This window comes from Pteropus medius, unplaced genomic scaffold (assembly GCF_902729225.1).
Source record: "Pteropus medius unplaced genomic scaffold, Ma_sr-lr_union100, whole genome shotgun sequence".
Classification (NCBI taxonomy): Eukaryota; Metazoa; Chordata; class Mammalia; order Chiroptera; family Pteropodidae; genus Pteropus; species Pteropus medius.
Window position 1 is genome coordinate 2281135 of NW_024347732.1, and position 18497 is coordinate 2299631.

The 18497-nt window shown below is 35.7% G+C and overlaps 1 protein-coding gene across 1 annotated transcript in view; it reads right to left on the reverse strand.

The window, feature by feature from the left end:
• CDH17 (cadherin 17) overlaps window positions 1–16864 on the reverse strand; it is a 68975-nt gene extending 52111 nt beyond the window's left edge. The window contains exon 1 of the mRNA XM_039877132.1: window positions 16779–16864. The gene's annotated coding sequence lies outside the window, so the exon portion shown is untranslated. The remainder of the gene's footprint in view (window positions 1–16778) is intronic.
• Between the last annotated feature and the right edge of the window lie 1633 nt (window positions 16865–18497).

The window sequence follows — 18497 nt, forward strand, 5'->3', positions numbered from 1 at the left end:
AAGAGGGAATGCTTTCAAGTTCCTCTTATGAGGCCAGCATTATTGCTTCCAAAACCAGGCAAAAACAGCACAAAAAAATTAAACATAGATGTAAAAATCCTCAACAAAATATTAGCAAACCAAATTCAACAATATATTAAAAAGATAATATACTATGATCAAGTAGGATATATTCCAGGGATTAAAGAATTGTTCGAAGTCCTCAAATCAATCAACATGATATACCACATTAACAAAATGAAAGATAAATATCATATGATTATCTCAATAGATGCAGAAAAAGCATTTGACAAAATTTAATATCCATTTATGATAAAAAAAAAACTCTCAACAACGTGGAAATAGAGGGAATATACCTCAACATAATAAAGGCCATATATGACAAACCCACAGCTAACATCATACTCCATGGAAAAATGCTACAAGCATTTTTCTTAAGATTGGGAACAAAACAAGAATGCCAACTTTCACCACTTTTATTCAACGTAGTATTGGAAGACTTAGCCACAGCAATTAGACAAGAAAAAGAAATAAAAGTCATCTAAATTGAAAAGGAAAAAGTAAAATTGTCACTATTTGCAGATGATATGATACTATATATACTATGTATAGGAATCTAAAGACTCCACCTCCCCTCCAAAAAAAACTGTTAGAACTAATAAATGACTCCAGTAAAGTTGCAAGATACAAAATCAATATACAGAAATCTGTTGCATTTCTATACACTAATTACAAACTATCAGTAAAAATTAAGAAACTAGTCCCATTTACAATTTCATTTGAAAGAATAAATTTAACCAAGGAGGTGAAAGACCTGTACCCTGGAAAATATGACATTGATAAAATAAATTGAAGAAGATACAAATAAATGGAAAGATATTCCATGCTCTTGGACTGAAATAATTAACATTGTTAAGAATCTCCATACCACCCAAAGTAATCTACAAATACAATACAAGCCCTATCAAAATTCCAGTGGTATTTTTCACAGAACGAGAACAAATAATTCTAAAATTTGTACAGAACCATGAAAGGCCCTGACTAGCCAAAGCAATCTTGAGATAAAAGAAAATAGCTGGAGGTTTTACACTCCCTCATGTCAAACTATATTATGAAGCTATAGTAATCAAAAACTATGTTATTCACATGAACACAGACACATAGGTCAATGTAACAGAATAGAGACCCCAGAAAAAAAACCCACCTACATGTAGTCAATTAATTTAAGAAAAAAAAAACAAGAATATACACTGGGGAAAGGACAGTCTCTTCAATAAATGATGTCAAGAAAACTGAACAGCCACATGCAAAAGAATAAAACTAGACCACTGTCTCATACCATGCACGTAAATTAACTCGAAATGAATTAAAGACTTGAATGTAAGAACTGAAATGATAAAATTCCTAGAAGAAAACATAGATAGTAAACTCTTGATATCGATTTTGGCATTGAATTTATGGATCTGACTCCAAAAGCAAGAGCAATAAAAGAAAAAATAAACTTGTGGGACTACATCAAATTAAAAAGCTTCCGCACTGCAAAGGAAATCATCATCAAAATGAAAAGACAACCTACTGAATGGGAGAAATATTTGCAAATCATATATCTGAAAAGGAGTTAATATCCAAAATATACAAAGAATTCAAACAACTCAATAACAAAAACAAAAACAAAAACAATCCAATTAAAAATGAGAAGAGGATCTGAATAGACTTTTTTTAAAAACATAAGATGGCCAACAGACGCATGAAAAGATGTTCAACAATAGCAATTATCAGGTAAAATGAAAATCAAGACCACGATGAGGTAATCACCTAACACTTGCTAGAATGGCTATTATCAAAAAGACTAGAAATAACAAGTGTTGGTGAAGATATGGAGAAAAGGGAACCCTCATACACTATTGAAGTGAATATAAATTGGTGTGGCCACTATGGAAAACAGTATAGTGTCCCAAAAATTTAAAGATATGACTGAGCTGGGAAACATGGTGGAATGAGAGACATCTCCAGATCTCTCCCCTTGAAATGACAATAAGCTGAACATCTAAAACTCAACAAAAATCATCCAACTGCACACCAGCACATCCGAGTGTGGGATCTGCACATAAGAGCTACCACAGGTCAGAAGCCCAGTGGTCTGGGAGAAATAAAGAAGCTGCCTCTCACAGCCTCTGGAGCTCCCTGCAGGAGGAGGGAGAGAGGTGAAGGTGCAGGAACATCCCTGAACTGCCCTGCCCGTAAGTGCTGTGAGTTCCACGCAGAAGGCACCAGGGCCCGGTCATCAAGGCAGAAAGCAGAGAAGTGGGATAGGACCACAGAGAAACAACAGTTGATTTTTACCAGCCCCAGTGGCAAAACCAAGGCTGAGCCAGAGCCCCCAAGTCTTGACCCAGAGGGCCCCTCCCCCTATACCCTCCAAGACCAATCACTGCAGAGCCCCAGGGGAATCTGAGCAAACACTAATGAAACTGTTGCTAACACTGACAGGGACTGAGACTAAGAGTAGCAAGTGTGATTAAATATCTACAAGAAAATAAAAAAGACATTATTTAGGCTTTAAATAAAGCAGGGATCCAAGAGGCTTAGACACCACCTACTGGAAACCAAAAGAAAAGCATCTTCTTTGCAGCAGGCTAAAGAGAGACCTTTATATAATAAATCTTCTTTTGGGAAAAGCAGCAGAATACACTTCTATTAATTCCCAGGTGAAGAAATAGTCCATTAAGCACCATGAACAACCAAGGTGACAAGGTGTCTGAAAGAAAGAAAGAAAGAAAGAAAGAAAGAAAGAAAGAAAGAAAGAAAGAAAGAAAGAAAGAGAAAGAAAGAAGAAAAAGAAAGAAAGAAAGAAAGAAAGAAAGAAAGAAAGAAAGAAAGAAAGAAAGAAAGAAAGAAAGAAAGAAAATTTTCCAGAAAATAAGCTTATAGGCATAGCAATATGTGATTTAAATGACACAGAATTCAGGATGGTACTTCTGAAAAAAACTCAATAAGTTCCGAAATGAGTCATATCAACAATTTTAGGAACTGAAAAAACAACTAGATGAGCAGAGCAAGAAGATTGAAATCTTCAAGAAGAACAGGATAGATGTTCTGGAGATAAAACTCACAGACACACACAGACACACACACACACACACACACACACACACACACACACACTGCAAGGGTTGAAAAATGAAATAGCAAGCTTGGGAAATAGAGTCAACCAAATGGAGAAAAGGATCAGTGATAATGAAGACAGAAATCTAGAAATAAATCAGAAGGAAAAAGAGAGAAACTGAAGAATGAAAAATGATGAAAGAGAAATACAAGAATTAGCTGATACCAAAATGAATTAAAGACTTGAATGTAAGAACTGAAATGATAAAATTCCTAGAAGAAAACATAGATAGTAAACTCTTGATATCGATTTTGGCATTTCCTCAGGAGAGGAAACATAAGAATAATGGGCATTACCAAAGGCGAGGAAAAGGAGCAGGGACTAGAAAGCATTTTCAGATGAATAGTGGACAAGAATTTCCCAAATCTAAGGAATGAGCTGGAGCTTGGAATTCAAGAAGTCCATCCAATTACCTCAACCCCAAAAGGCCTTCACCAAGACCATTGTATAAAGTTATCGAAAATCAGTGACAAAGATAGAATTGTCAGGGCAGCCAGGAAAAAGAAAACAGTAACTTATAAAGGAAAACCCATTAGATTACCCTCGGACTTCTCAGTGCAAACCTTACAAGCCAGAAAGGAATGGAATCAAATATTTAAACTATTAAGTGAAAGGAGCTACCAGCATAGAATAATGTATGCAGCTACACTCTCCTTTAGATATGAAGGAGAAGTAAAGACCTTTCTAGACATACAAAAATTGAAGGAATTCTCCACTACAAGGCCTACACTAAGGGATAAGCTCACCTAAAACAAAATAACAACAACAACAACAAAAACATAATTAGGAGTAAGGTGACGAACAGGCAAATAGAAGCAGCGGAGTGCAAGCCTTACTAAGAACAGGTCATTATAAGCTTAAATAATAAGAAGAGAATTGCTATAGCAAGATAGTAGTGAACGTTCAGCACATATAGGGACAAATAGAGATAACAATGACTGAAAAGGGGTGGATTCGAAGATCAAAATTTGCAAAGAGGAAAAGAGATAAGGCACACGCAGAAGAAAACGGATGACTATATATACATAACAATCCTTTACATATTCGTAATGGTAACCACACACAGAAGATTCAGAACTGAAATATATAACATAAAACAAGAAGAACCAGAGGCAAAACCCACACAACCCAACCAAAATAAAGAAAACAGAAACACAAGGACAAGGAAGCAATGGAAACACCGAACTACCAGAAAGCAAGAGATAAAATGGCTATAAGAAGACCTCATATTTCAATAATCACCCTAAATGTAAATGGACTGAACTCACCAATAAAAAGGCACAGAGTTGCAGAATGAATTAAAAAACAAAACCCATTGGACTGAAAAAGTTGAAAATCACATGATATTAGTTATATGTGGGATTTAAACCTAAAAGCAACCAATGAACAGGACTAACAAACAGAGACTTATGGACGTGGTCTATAGTCTAGTGGTTAGCAGAGGGTATGGGTTGGGGGAGGAGGGGGGAGTTAGACAGGGTAAAGAGGGTCAAATATAGGGGGAGGTAAAAAGTTGAGTAAAGGAGATCAAATATATGGTAGTTGAAGGAAATTGGACTTTGTGTGGTAAACACACAATAGAATATACAAATTATAATGTACTTATGAAAATTATAGAATTATATTAACCAATGTTACCCCAATAAACTTAATACAAAGATAAAATAAAAACGAAAAATAAAACGTGACGTGAGAAATCGCTAGGTGGACAGTTGTTTAGAATCCTCCCCCCCGGGTCTGTTTCTCCACCTACAAAAATGGAGACAATTCTGTCTACCTTGCAGTGTTCTTGTGAAGATTTTTAAAAAGTAAAGTGTGTTGATGTGTATACCTCGAAAAAAAAATTAAAGATAGAACTACCGTATAATCCAGATTTTCCTTTTCTGGTTATTTATCCAAAGAAAACAAAAATGCTAATTCAAAAAGATACATACAACCCTTTGTTCACTGAGGTATTGCTCCCAATAGCCAAGATAGGGTTACAACCTAGGTGCCTATTCATGGATGAATAAAAAAACTATGACACACACACACACACACACACACACACACACGAATACTTCTCAGCCATTAAAAAAAAGGAAAAAAATCTTGCCATTTGCAACAACATTAATGGATCTTAGGGGTATTATGCTAAGCTAAATAAGTCAGAGAAAGACAAATACCATATAATTTCACTTATATAGAGAATCTAAAAAACAAAACAAACTAAAATAAAACCAAACAAAACTCATAGATACAGAGACTTGATCGGTGGTTATCATGGAGGAAGAGGGTTGGGAACTGAGCAAAATAGGTGAAGGGGGATAATTGTATAGTGATAAATGGTAATTAGACTTATTGTAATAATAGTTATGGAAAATATACAAATGTTGAATTGTTATGTTGTAGACTTGAAACTAATATTATGTTATATACCAATTTATTTCTATTTTTTAAAAATTCATTCATTTTACTGAAATTTTAATCACTTTATTATCTCCAAGGAGTATAGATGATCTTGATTCATTTCACCTCTTTCTTTATTTTTAAAATTTTCTATGTTGAACATATATCACTAATATATTCGATATGGAAAAATGGTTATTAACATTCTAAGCACTCTAAAACTTTAGACCTCGAAATTTTTTAATGTCTTTTTATTTGGAAAGCTTACATATGAACTTTTAAAAGGTAGAATTACTGTCCCATTTTAGCCTTCCAAATGCCGTGGGAGAGAAAGAAAGAAATGAGTATTTAAAGCATCATCTGTGTGGTAGATTTATGGAGGGTCCTTTACAAATAGATAACAGTGACACAGAAAATGGACTCTACATCAGAGAGCCTGGACTGGAAACCCAGCTCTGCCTTTTACTAGCTGTGCAGCCATGGGTAAACTACTTAATCGCTCTGTGCCTCAGTTTCCTCAAATGGAAAATACACAGCAATTATGCAATAATAAATGTATGCTCTTATGAGCATAATGAGTTAGAAATTGTAATTCTGATTTTATATATGAGAAAATTCAGGTTTAAAGTTAAGCAATTTGCCTAATGACATATAGCTAGAAAGTGACATTGCTGTGCTTCCAATCAGATCTGTCAGATTCTAAAGTTCAAAACCTCTTTAAATTTTTTATATTATATGCTACATAGTGGGATAGCTACAGAGAAGTTGGTATAAGCATAGAGATATATAAAATGTACATATTGCTTATATATGCAATATAAATTAAGCACCTCGTCCCAAGTTTCTGCAGCTATTTTAAGGAACAGCCTCCACTCAAATCCTTCAGGAAAAATTCCATGAACGTTTAAAAATTAGCTTTGCCTCAGAATTGATTTGGTTTAATGTGTCTAAACATCATTTTAGAATTGGCTCATTATGTTAAATACAAACAAGACATTTTTCTACTGCTTTAGACTGTTTATATGGTTTGGAAACATATAGAAATGAATAACAATTCCAGGTTCTAGCATATTGTAAATGAAATATATAAAAATGAATAAATTGCTGTTCTTACATCTAAGTAGTTTTTTTTTATATTAGAAAAAAATGATCATAATCAGCAATCACCAAGACTTGCTTAAGAAAAGTAAAAATATAGACAATAATGACACATTTGGGGATCTTTCTCCTCACGTTCCTCAGAACAAGATCTTTCCAACACTCTTCCAGCCTTACCTCCCACTCCCTTCCCACACCCCGTAACATTGTACACCCAGGTGGACTTTGCACCCTGAGCTTTCCTGTCTCCGTGCTTTGGTACTTGCTGTTCTCCCCACCTAGCACAGGGCCCCACCTGGAGTCAGTAGACAATTGACCTTTGCATCATGAAGTTGGACTGAGAGTATCCTTCCTCTACTTCTACTTCTCATATCTAGGTCCAAAGTATTCGTTTATTTTAAAAGAATTGAATTGTTATAAAAAGCATCTATAATGCTATAGATCTTGTGCTAAGAACTAGGAAACCAAAGTACAGGGTCTGCCTTCCTAGAACTAAAACTGAAATCTTACTTCCTTCAGAAACTCACTGTTGATTTTCAGCCAGAAGTATCTTCCTCTCAAAGCCCCTCCTGTCCAAACCTTACCTTTCATTGTTTATTTATATGTTTGTGTTACTATCTCTACTAAAAAATAAAATCCTTCAAGACAGAAAGAGGCCTGATTTCAAAAAATGATTTCTTAACTCTACAGCTCTTCACACTATGCTTTGCATATATTAAGCCCTTAAAGCAACATCTGTGTGGTAGATTAATGGAGGGTATTTTACAAACAAAATAACAGTAACACAGAAAATGGACTCTACATCAGAGAGCCTGAACTGGAAACCCAGCTCTTCCTTTTACTAACCGTGAGGCCACAGGTATACTACTTAATCTCTCTGTGCCTTAGTTTCCTCAAAAAAAATTTTTTTTGGAGTAGAGAGCAATAACTTCTATTTTTGTTAAATTCTAAAACATTTGTGATTATCTAATATTGATATCCTATTAATTTGTCCAAACTGTAAGAGAATAGATTTCAGAATAACATAAAATTTTAAAGGAAACTAATGAGATTTAAAGATTTATTTTGATGCAAAATAATGAATTTTGATTGTTGACAAAAAGATTATTTCATTTTTAAATATACTAATAAATATTTGTTCAGTAAATAGGTTAAGAACAGGTTGATATACATAGTCTCTCCTTCAACTGATTTTCTTTTTAGCACTTTAATTTTCCAAATACACATAAACTGAATGATAAAAAAGCAAATAAAATAAATGCCTTATTTCATTCAGATGTGCAGAGAGGCCACTGGTAAGGTGTTCTGATGGAATCTGAAAAGTAAAAGTAGTAATGTACCTATTCTTTATTTTGTCACTTACATTTATTCTTATCCCTCACAGAAAGGTTTTCCATGAAAAATAGAATTTATTGCTTTCTACTCCAAAGGCTTAGGGTTTCATAATTTATTTGCAGACAAACCTCCCATACAGTGATCCAATTGTTAGGAGAGCAGACCCTGGAATTATTAGACTGACTGGTTTGGATCCTGACTTCTCCACTGACTTATGTCTATTCATCTGTAAAGTAGGGATAGTAATAGTATCTAACTTTGAAAGTTATGCGATTTAGTGGATTAATATTTCTAATAGTGTTTGCCAAAGAAAAATTCTTTCTGCCACCCAAGTTTGCTTAGTCACAACCTTAAACAGTATATAAAGGACATCTCCTTTCTCAATCCCCAGCTTTTGGTGGCCCCCATAATGATAATACTCAAGAAGTAGCCTTCAGAACAACATCCCCACAGTCAAATGAAATGGCAAGGCAAAGCCTTTATCCAATGATCCAAGGCCAACTACATTAATGCTAGAATCATGCCAGAAGAGGACTTTGGCCTCTCAAACAAGTGTTGCCTGTATTTTCTCTTTGCATGTGATATTCCACCAATGAATATCACATCCTGGATCATAATGATGATGGCAAGAAACAATAGTTTATAACTTAAATTGCCTAAAACCACCAAGTTATACATACTTGACAGATTTACTCACAAACATTATTTTGAAAAGGACTGGAGTAGCTTTTAGATAATTCAGTGACATTTTATTTCAACTAACTGAAATTGTTCATCCAATAGTATTCTTGAACTTTTACTATTTGTCAGGGTCTCTCTCAGATTTAAAGATTAAAATCAGACAGTGTCTATGGCAACTATCCAAGAGGCCAAGCATATCCTTAGCAAAACAGGTCAAAGTTTTGCAAAAAGAAAAAGAAGTTTTGAAAACCAACCACCACCTACAAATATGGAATCAGGGCTGCTGGTCTTCATGCTTAGGGCTGATGCTTTCATTTAATTCACCACAACCCACAAAACACTAAAATTCTTCCACATCCTGAATCTGTGTTCAGCCAGGATACCAACACAAAGGCAGCTAACATTTACTGAAAAAAGGTTGCCACACACGTGCTGAGACTTCTATATGAATTATCTTATTGATTTCTCATAAGAACCCTATGAAGCATGTTTACCTCTTAAAGACCGAAAATCAGAAGGTAAAGGTCAAAGAAATTAAGAGACTTGCCCAAGATCACACTGTCTAGCTAATTCCACAGCTATGCTCTTATTCATATATTATTCTCCCTCTGAAGTCACAAACACCCTAATAATATCATCTAGTATCAATTCACTTGCTATACATCTTTCCAAAAATTCAAAACAGCTATTTTTCACTCAGTGGCTACTCTTCCTCTTCATGCTGATATGACTGCCCCTTCTCAGGAGAACATCACCCAGGAGTTTTATTTCTCATAGCACATATATTTTTCTGCTGTTCCGTCTCTCCTCATTTCCCTTCTGAATTTTACCTCGTCAATCTCCCATTTTTTGACAAATTCAGGATACAAATGTTATGGGTTGAAAAGTGTCCCTCCCCCTCAAAATATACTGGAGTCCTAACCCCCAAGTATCTCAGAATATAAAGTGTTTGGAGATAGGGTCTTTACAGAGATAATGAAGCTAAAACGAGGTCATTAGGGTGGACCCTAATTCAAAATGACTGGTATTCTCATAAAAAGGGAAAATTTGCATACAGTAACAGGCATAGAGGCAAGATAACATAAAAAGGCATAGAGGGAAGATGGCCACTACAAGCCTGAAAAAGATCCTCACAGCTCCAGAAGGAACCAATCTTGCTGACACCTTGATTTTGGACTTACAGCTTCCAGATCAGTGATAATAAATTTCTGTTGCTTAAGCCACTCCAGCTGTGGTACTTTGTTACAGTAACCCTAGCAAACTAATACACCAAGAAACTCTAGTTTTCACTGTAAAAGGTGCTGTCATCCCAGAATAGAGGTGGCCCCAATGGAGTTTATTCAACTATTATAGATATGGCTTGATTGATTCTCCTGCTGGGTTCCAATGCTCCCAAGAGCCATTTTAATCACTCTTGTCATTTTCCCATTTATATGAGTAAAGAGAGAGAATTTCTAGGTTCCCAGTCTCAAAACTTGCAAGTGGCTCAATACACAAGCATTGATTTTCCCCCTTACAAAAAACTAAGGGATAGGGAAGCCTTAAATAGAGTCAGTTATCTCTCATCCTTTTGTTTAAAAAAAATTAATGGTATTTTTTTTAAATACCATTAAGAGCTTAGAATTTAATTAATTTACCCTGTTCTAAAGTTGAACCATGCATTTCCAAAGAACAAAGAAAATATGGAAGAAGACTGAAAATTCATTTTTAAATATTATAGGTAATGTGAGCAGGAACGAATGTGACTGGAATTCCTAACATCACCAGGACCAAGCAACACCAAATATTCTTTGTGCCATTTATTTTACCACTGCATTGTATATTGCTAGGAGCAGTATAAATTATAAAGCAAGACCAGATATGAATAAAGATCAGACTAAAAGCTCACTCACACCATTGTTCATCAAGTGATGTGCAGACCAATAATGCCTCTTTTGAGTCTCACTCACAAATCTCTGGCACCAATTACATCATTTAATGTTTAGAAAAATCATGGAGGGTCAGACCAATTAGACTCCTGACAATTTTGGGACACAATTAAAGCAGTCATTAATAAGCTAGAAAAAGGCAGGCATAAAATCAGGACTGCTGCCTTGCACTTTAGGCTGATTAAGAGCAAAAAAGGAAAAAAGAAAAGGAAGGGTAGATGTTTCCCTTCCCTGCACACGCATATACATAAATGTGAGCACTTTTTTCTTTCACTAAACTTTTCAATATAGATATGTCAATCTTTCAGTATATGAAAACCTAGATTTACAAAAGTGTAAAATTGAAGGTGATTATTTGTTTTATCTATAGGTTCCTGGTCAGATAAATGGACTCATAGGAAGATAAATGGCTGAATTTGGTCTACAACAGAGCCCCTACCAAGAGGCCCCAGAATCAACACACCCAGTAGCCAGCTTCAGACCATACCACAGCACCACCCAACCACCTCCACAAACAATACACTCAAAGGGCAAACTGGGAAGACACTAGAGCCCTACGAAAGAAAATTCTGCTCCATAGGGTCAGCCTCTGCACAATACCTCTTCCACGATAGTCATAGCCAGTCCTTACAGCCAGTCAGCTTGAGGGTCAATCCCTCTTATTGATAAGCAAATAGCAACTGAGGCTCAACTACCACAAGAGGGCACACACAACCCACAGAAGGTACACACCTGGAGCATCCTGCTCAGGTGACTAGGGAGACAGTGCCATCAGGCCCCACAGGACACCTACTACGTAAGTGTGCTCTACTAAGTCTGGGAGATGTAGCAGTTCTACTAATATATAGAAACAAACATAGGGAGGCAGCCAAATAGAGAAACAAAGAACAAAACAAAGTTCCAGGAAAAGTACTAAACAAAATGGAGACAAGTGATCTTCTAGATGCTTGTTCAAAACATTGATTCTAAGTATGCTCAATGATCTCAGTAAGAACTTCAATAAAGAGATAGAAAACATAAAAATGGTAATAGAAAACATGAAAAAGAACCAATCAGAAATGAAGAATACAATAACTGAAATAAAGAATACATAGAGGAAATCAGCAGTAGATCAGATGAAGCAGAGAACTGAATCAGAAATTAGGAAGACAAGGTGAAGGAAAGCAACAAATCAGAACAGCAAAAAGGAAAAAGAATCCAAAAAATGAGGATAGTTTAAGGGGCTTCAGGGAGAACACCAAATATACCAACATTCACATCATAGGGATACCATAAGGAGAAGAGAGAGAGCAGAAATTGGAAAACATATTTGAAGAAAGAATGATGGAAACTTCCCTACGTTTCCATCATTGAAGACTATTGACATACAAGCGCAGGAAGCACAGAGTCCCAAACAAGATGAACCCAAATAGGCCCACATCAAGACATATGATAATTAAAATGACAAAGGGGGAAATCTTAAAAGCAACAAGAGAAAAGCAGTTAGTTGTCAACAAGGGAGCTCCCATAAGACTGCCAGCTGATTTCTCAACAGAAACTTTGCAAGCCAAAAGGACTTGGCATGAAATATTCAAAGTGATAAAAAGCAAGGACCTACAACCAAGATTACTATACCCAGCAAAGCTATCACATAGACTCAAAAGACAGATACAGAACTTCCCAGACAAAATAAAACTAAAGGAGTTATCACCACCAAACCAGTATTACAAGAAAAAAGGGACTTCTTTAAAAAGAAAAAAATGATCAAAAAATATAAATAATAAAATGGCAAAAACTACATATCTAGCAACAATTGCTTTAAATGTAAATGAATTAAATGCACAATCAAAAGACTTTGGATGGCTGAACAGTTAAGAAAACAAGACCGATATATATGCTGCTTATAGGAGACTCATTTCAGATCAAAAGACAAACAGACTGAAAGGAAAGGGATGGAAAAAGATATTTCATGAAAATAAAACCTAAAAAAGAAAAAAAAGCTGAGGTAGCAATACTTATATCAGACAAAATAGACTTTAAAACAAAGGCTATAACAAGAAACAAGGAAGGACCCAGCAATTCCACCCTGTGTATTTATCTGAACACTACTTTGAAGGGACATGTGTATCCATATGTTCATTGCAGTATTATTTACAATAGCTAAGTTATAGAAGCAACCTAAGTATCCATCAACAGGTGAATGGATAAAGAAGTGGGTGTGTGTGTGTATATATACATATATTTCCTTCATATCTAGCAGACCATCACAAAGTCTTCACTGGTCTAAAGAGGAGGGTAGGAATCACTGTTTCTTACAAAAGATGGCTTAATTATTTTTGACCAAGTTTTTTCCATGTATTATACAACATTTCTCCATATATACACATATACATACACACACACTCACACACACACATATATATATACATAAACATATATATATACATAAACATATATATATGAAAGACTATTACTGAGCCATAAAAAAAATGAAATTTTGCCATCCTTAACAACATGAATGGACCTAGAGAGCATTATGCTGAGTGAAATAAGTCAGACAGAAAAAGATAGCATATGATTTTACCTATATGTGGAAACTAAAAAACAGAATAAACAACAAACAAAACAGAAACAACTTCAGATACAGAGAACATTTTGATTGTTGCCAGATTTGGGGGTGGGGGCGGGTCAGGGGATTAGGTGAAAGGGGGGAAGAAATTAAGAAATACAAATTGATAGTTACAAAATAGTCATGGATATGTGAAGTATAGCATAGAGAACATAGTCAATAATATAGTCAATAATACTATAATAACTATGTATGGTGTCAGATAAGTACTAGAATATAGTCAATAATACTGTAATAACTATGTATGATGTCAGATAAGTACTAGATTTATCACTTCATAAGTTATAGAAATGTCTATGTCAACTATAATTGAAAAATAAAATATTATTAAAAAGAAAAAAAATTACTGGCACAAGTATTCTTATCAAAAAGAAGAATGATGAGATCTAAGGAATATTTATTTCTGGCTGGCTTTCTTTCCACCCAGCACTACCCTAGAGGGAGCAAGAAAAGGGGCAGCTGGGGTGAAGAGCCCTCTCTTCAAAGTCACACATGGATGCCCAGCCCTGAATGGAAGCATCGACCAGACTAGGTCAAAGAGAAGGCAAACCCCTTATGGGGGCAAAGGATAGCTCTTCTGCCAAGGTGCTTCCCTGCTGTCTTAAGCAGTATGGCAGTATCCCTAGGAGATAGGCAAAGAACTTTCTTTCCTTCATATCTAGCAGACCATCACAAGGGCTTCACTGGCCTAAAGAATCACTATTTCTCACAGAAGATGGCTTAATTATTTTTGACCAAGTTTTTTTCATGTATTATACAACATTTCTCCATGTATTATAAAGTGTACAGATGAGCGTTTTATCAAGATAATAAGGTCACAATTTCTGGCCTTAGAAATTCAGTATGAAGTAAGTCCCATCCCACATGGTTTAGACACTGAGATTTAAAAATAAATAAATAACTTCAGTAATACTAGTTTCTTTATAAGGTGACCCTGAGGCAAGATTCTTCTGACAAAAAGGTGTAGTTATGCTCAAGAATGGTAGATTAACTTTCTAATTTTGGTAATTAAATCATAAATGGCAACTGGATAAATATAAATTTATTAAGGGATACCACATCACTATGAAATCTCACTCATGAGTTAGCTTTTTATAATTGAAACAAAAATATATATAGCTAGCATTTATTAAGTCAAGCACTTTGGGCAACTTATTTTATTTAAATATCACAATGAATCTATAAAATAGATCCCGTTGCCATCCTACAGAGCAGGAAAGTAAGCTAAGAGAGGTGAGGAAGGCAGTCATCTGACTGCCAAGACCAAATATGGAACTCTCCATATGAGGAAAATGTGTTCGTCTTTGGTTTAAATATTCCTTAAGAGCACAAATCTACAATTGTGATTTCTCTTTGTTTCTTAATCAAGAACTATAGGTCCTAATGTTTTAAAACAATTAAAATATGAAAACAAATTATCGATTCAGATTATCATGGATGAGAGGATTCAGTATGTCAGTTTTACAGAGTACTTTAAGAGAAATTAAGATTTTTGTGCCACACACCTAATAATCAAGTATAGCTTGGTCTATTACATATGCATAAGTGAAAAATCAAATTTAGTATATTTAATACCTCGACCGCTGGGTAATTCTGCTTTTATTAATATTTTTTTGTACCTAAGTAAATGTTTCTGTTTGTTCTCACAATTAACAAATAGGTAGGTAGATATTCCTCTAACAAACTTTAGTACCTCTTTCATTGTTTAATCAATAAATAAGCTACAGAACAACTAGCCTCATTCTAAATTTGATACCAGGTATTTCTGAGTGAATGCAAATTTATGACAATGAATAAATCTATATATCCTTACCCATGTAAACCCATTAAAGTACTTATTTGTGAGCTTTTGGAGAAAGGAGCATGATGATGCCCAGCTTTCTTTCTCAGGGTCATCTCTCTTTCTATGGAGGATAAGTATGGGCACACTCTCCTTTCCAGAGAGTTCCTTTGACAATGAAACAGGAAGTTGAGTTACTCCAGGACATATTTTGCCTTCTATAAAAGAAAGGAGGAGGTACCAGAAATACATCCTTCGCCTTGAACAAAGGTGACTTTTCCCACAGGTCATCTTGCAAGTTTCAAAGGATGCCACACCCACACCTCATCAGAAGACTTGCATATGAAACATCAGAGGGACTTTTAAATGCCTCCGATTAAAAAAAAGTAAAACCCAATTGTTTCATCATTCTTTTATATTGTCGGACCCCACTTTCTTAACATAGAATTAGTTGCTCTCTTGTACAAAAGAAGATATAATTATTGCAGCATTATTGGTTTTTCTTTTCCTAGAGAATGAAACAGCAACTTCTCAATTTGGCCTGAATCACTTAGTTGAACTTTCTCGTGAAAAGGAGAGCTAACATTCATTGAACATCTATCAAGTGCCAAACAATGTACTGAGTTCTTTACACGATTATCTAATTTACTCTCACAACTACTTGGTTAGGCAAGTATCTCCATTTTATAGATGAGAAAATTAAGGTTCAGAGAGTTCAAGCAATCTGCTCAGTGCCTGCCAGCTGGTAAATGATGAACCCGGCCTAACCCACTGCCCAACCCCAAAGACTCATAAACTATATACCCTGTAATCTATGATAAACCTTCACTCAGTGAAAGATTCATTATGTTTCCTGATGGGAGCTGAATGTCGTCCATTTTCCTTGTCACCTAAACATGTACTTTCTTCTTCTTTCAAACTATTACTCGCTTGCTAAGTTTTTTAAAAAAAAATAAAGGCAAGAAAATATCAGAGGTTGCATTGTCCTTCCAATCTCCTGCTCTACATCTTCCATCACAGAGGGAATCTGTCCCCAGAAAGTCATAATAAAGAAAAAAACAAAACAGAGGCAGGAACTAGAATTTTGAAGACACTGATATGTTGTATATGATTTGACAACTCCAAATAATAACTCATTAGCAGATGGTACATCCACAAGTGAGGCCGAAAGAAGTATCAGAAGCCAACAAACACACACATCAAGCCTTGCATTGCCAATTGTGAAGGCAGGTCTGTCTGTTTTCAATTCTCATTCTAGTACTTTTAAGAAAGGCTCCTTTTCTCTCATGCATTTTCCCTCCCCCGCTGTCTTAAGAATGCTGAATTGAATCTCATTCTCTATGAAGTAGTAGAATGCTCAGTTTGCGAAGATTATATCTGAGAGGACACTTTGTGAGAACAAGATTACAACTCCAGTTTCTAGGATACAAGAGCCAGAGCGTCTTAAGGCTAGGCACTTTAAATTTTAATCACAAAGAATGGGTGTAATAGTCATTTAAACATCCAAAAACTCAGTCTTTCCTTCCTTTCACTATCAAGTTTAATTCAACCAAAACCACTTCATCAAATAAATTTATGAAAGATAGATGAATGAAAAGAAACCACTTAAGAAATTATGCTCCATAAGCAAAATTTCTCATACTAGGAATAAACTTCCTATCCTAGCAATGCTGCATAGCACACTTCAAGAAATAAATTTGATCAAAGACTTCTCAAGTATCCCACCTCCACCACCTATTTTGTCATTCTTGAAGAAATACATCATTGACATATTTAGGACATGTTGACCCTTACCTTTCTGTAAGTAAATAACAAAATAGTTGTTAAAAGTTATTTTCTTCCATTCAACTCTTGAGATTCTTGCTGAGACTTGAGTATCTCTCCAGAAGAAACTCCCTCTATACTGCTCTGCTTCTCCAGAAGCCTCTCCCTTCACCTTCAGTCAAACATTAATCATCGACTAGTTTTATTGATTTTCAGGAACCATCAGATGTCATAAAACATATTATTACATTTAATCTAGGAAAGAAATGAGTTTGTACCAAAAGAAATTAATTCACAACCAATACATCTCAAAATAGATTTCTGAATTTTTGAGTATAGATAAGTAAATTAGAAGACAAAGAGAAGTTAAAGAAGAAAAACTCGCTGTGTATATTCAACTATCTCTAGAGTGTGAGATCTATGATATCGAAGACAGAATTTCATCTACCTCCTGCAGCACCCTCAATACTTAGCATAGTGTTGTTATAGAAAACTCAATTGACAAATATTTGAGTAGATTACATTTCAAACATAGAGTGCAGGGTGCCATGTCCGAGCAATGACACAGTTCACTGATAACCAGCTACAGGAGACATAGGAAATGACTCAGAAGATACAACCAAAGACACAACCTGGCTGCTCCTCTTTCTGAGATTCTACTGTTCCCTTCAGTGTCTTCATGAAGCAGCCAACAGTAGCCCTCACCCAAAACACAAACCAAGTTCTTTGGGGAGAATAGATTGTTCCATGATGTGACCACTGTTTGTCCTGCAAGCTGGGCCCGGGCCAGAACAGAGGTTGCTTTCAGCAAATGCCCCTTAGAGAATGTCTGATCATAGTTGATGTTCATTCTGACATAAATCAGCTCCCCTCCCTTACCTCCTTCTATGTGCTGGTTCCTGGAACAGGTTATTGTCCTGACCTGGTCAAGCATGTAATCTCCCACTCCTGGTAGTATTCACTTACTATTACCTGTGACTGTCCCCTGCTCCCTGCCCTTTTACCCTATATAATTCATTGGCAACTGCCAAGCTGTACAGGGATCCATTTCATCTTGCAGCCACCCAAGACGTGCCTCATATGTAAGTTTCCCTTTATAAACTCTATTAATGACCAGACTGGAGTGACCCAGCCTCTTTCTTTAGTCATTCTCTGCCCTCCACTTACAGAGGGAGACTCAGTTTGGGGGCTTTTCTCTGGCTCTGTGTATGAACATGCTTTTTCTCACAATTCTGTGAATGGATTTACCTAAGAACAAGTTATTTTTTTCCACTCGAAGTGAGATTTCTGATTAAAAAATAAAAGCCAATAGCTCCAGATTTCTTAAGTCAAGGTCTCTTTTAGACTGATTTCTGATTCCCATCGCTCAGTCACTCTGAGAATCTACACTGAAGATGAGAATCAATGTTATTTTTGTGTCAAACGTGTTACACTTTACTGTGTTTCTTCTGATATTCATTTCTGGGCTTCTCCTGAGCTGTGCTGTGTTTTCCATTTGCCTCGAGTGTGCACCTAGCACAATGAAAGCTTGAGAGCACTGTCCAGATGGGCTTCCTCCTTCCCAGCTCCATTGAGATGACTTTATAATTGCTCTATGCCTCATTTGTCTTGAGGACCCTGAAAGTGAATCCACCTAGTTGCATACCAGTGGTTAGCACACTTGGTAGACCAGAAGGTCCAGGAAAATTCCTTCTTCCTTTGTCTCACTGCCAACATAATTATGTTTGGGGAAATGAGGTCAGTGAGGCT